Source organism: Zingiber officinale, chromosome 7A (assembly GCF_018446385.1).
Source record: "Zingiber officinale cultivar Zhangliang chromosome 7A, Zo_v1.1, whole genome shotgun sequence".
Taxonomy (NCBI): Eukaryota; Viridiplantae; Streptophyta; class Magnoliopsida; order Zingiberales; family Zingiberaceae; genus Zingiber; species Zingiber officinale.
The window spans coordinates 115,378,433-115,380,846 of record NC_055998.1 but is presented as its reverse complement, the minus strand read 5'-3'; the positions used below and the strand labels follow the sequence as shown (position 1 = coordinate 115,380,846).

Genomic DNA, 2,414 nt, shown 5'->3' with positions numbered 1-2,414 from the left:
CCAAATTCAAATAACAAATAATATGCATTCAACACATCCTAATTTAACATTCAACACATCCAAATTTAGCATTCAACACATCGATCAACTCATAATTCAAGAAGTATAAAGTTTTCAACAAAGTTTACAATATCCATCTTGTTCTAGCTACTAGAAAATATGATACAAAGTTCAACAACCCAATGTTTTATAAGTTCATCATCCATCCAACAACACTAAGAATACATATAGTCATCTTCATGTGCCACAAAATCTTTGATCCCCATCAAATCTCCTTTGCCTACATAACAACAAACAAATAAACTAGATCATGTCTAACAAGAAAGATTGTAAATATTATACGATATGGCCATGTAAAAAGAATAATTGGAAACAAAACATAAATGTGAAATTCCTTAAACATTCTAATAAAAACCCTAATTCTAATAAAAGTCATATTTACCAACGATATAATCATCCATGTCATAACAACGGTAAATAAAATTATAAGAATTATTTTGAAGCTAAGTACATGTATCGTAACTACGATACAACCTAATATAATTGACACATCATATAGAGAGAAAGAGAGAGAGATATTGTGAAGTATGGTATTACCCAATCCGTTATATTGTGAATCTTGCTCATTGATGATGCACAGGTTCGGCTAATTGCTGCTCAAGCCTTAATCACTATTGCAATCAGATCTGGAGAGCCTTATCGACTACAAATATATGAATTCTTGCATGCTTTATCTCTAGGTGGTGTTCAATCTCAGTTTTCACAATCACAACTTAGTAATGGGGAAGATCAAGGTGCTAGTGGTATTGGTATTGGGTCTTTAATTAGTCCTATGCTAAAAGTACTTGATGAGATGTACAGGGCACAAGATGATTTAATCAGGTAACTTATGACAAATTTATTACAAGCGAAGAAGTTAGAATGTTTATTTTATGTTGATCTATGCTTGTTTCCTTTGATTTCTAGAGATATGCGGAACCATGACAACAACAAACAAGAATGGACAGATGACGAGCTAAAGAAACTTTACGAGACTCATGAGAGACTTCTTGATTTCGTTTCATTGTTCTGCTTTGTCCCAAGGGGAAAGTATCTTCCTCTTGGTCCTACCAGGTAATTCTGACTTGCATCTTTTGGTCATCGTAAAGCACACTTGTTTTGCATAGTGCGGAGTTTATATTCATACCCAATCCGTTATATAATACTAATTACATGTCATGTCCTAGGCCCTCATGTGAAATGTGGACGCAGAATGCTAATTTCTTGTGGAGTGGGAGATCTGTATCAAGTGTCTAGTTGGTTGAGCTTTTCATTCATTGCTTCCATATTGTGTTCTTGTTGGGTTTAACAATGTGGCAATTGATTCTTTGGATATTGTGAAGACCCATTTCTTCCCTGTTGGCGGCCACATAATTGTTAAACTAGGTGCTACAAAAAATTATTATAATGACAATGCATATAGTTCTAAACACATTACATTGAGTGGAGGTTAAACGAGAATAAATACACACCACTAGACCTGATTAGTCATCTGTGCTGAAAAACAACAAACTAGTGGTCGTTTGGGGGTCAGGGCCACTACAACACTAGCTCCTGACTAGCTGTGGGAGCAGGTTCAAACATAGAGGACCATCATGACAATGATTATGTGGCTGATAATGCTATTCAAGTAAGCATAATGCAGAACTATATGGCAAAAATGCAATATCAATTTTGGTTGTAACTAACGCAAATAAGAAGATCTAGCATACCTTTTTTCACATACTGTAGTAGTTGTCTCCAGCTAATTCCCTTCTTGTTGCTTGTAAGGTCGTAAAACAGCCAAAGAATTGCCAAATCTGTTCAATTTGGCTGAGTTGAACTAATTTCACCATGTTTGACCAATTCCCTTCAAGATTGAGAGAAGAAAATTGCTTACAATGATCTTGCAATAGCCATCCGGAGGGCCTGCCGGAGACCAGGCAGCAGCTGCCGCAGCCTGCCGCAGCCTGCCAGGACAGCGGCTGCCCCCGCCGGCCATGCACAAGGCCAGGCAGCGCCGGCCAGACAGGTTTACCAAACGAAAACCTTCCACCGCCGATCGTCGTAGATCACGCCGTCGTCGGTCGGAGATGTGGCCGAAACCTGGAAATCGCAGATGGGAAGAAGGGGGAACGGGGGCGAGAGAGGAAAGAAAAGAGAGAAGGGAAAAATAATCGGGTTGGGAATTAGATCTAGGGTTTTTAGGAACAAATATTTTTTGTTCCCAATTTCGTCCCTAAATTTGGGACGAATTTCTGGATTCGTCCCAAATTTTGGGACGAATCCAAGATTCGTCCCAAAACTTAAAATAATTTTAAAAAAAATAAATCAAAGACCGAAAGCTTATATCATGACCTAGAGACATCGGAATTTGATGGGAATTTGATGAAACA

At 37.9% G+C, this 2,414-nt stretch overlaps 1 long non-coding RNA gene across 1 annotated transcript; it reads right to left on the bottom strand.

Annotated features, from left to right (window-relative positions):
• Window positions 1–219: 219 nt before the first annotated feature.
• LOC122002113 lies at window positions 220–2,174 on the bottom strand. The gene is made up of 3 exons (XR_006117590.1): window positions 2,057–2,174; window positions 1,752–1,888; window positions 220–280 (listed from the first exon to the last, which is right to left on the bottom strand). It is a non-coding gene; the product is annotated as an uncharacterized LOC122002113 (long non-coding RNA).
• Between the last annotated feature and the right edge of the window lie 240 nt (window positions 2,175–2,414).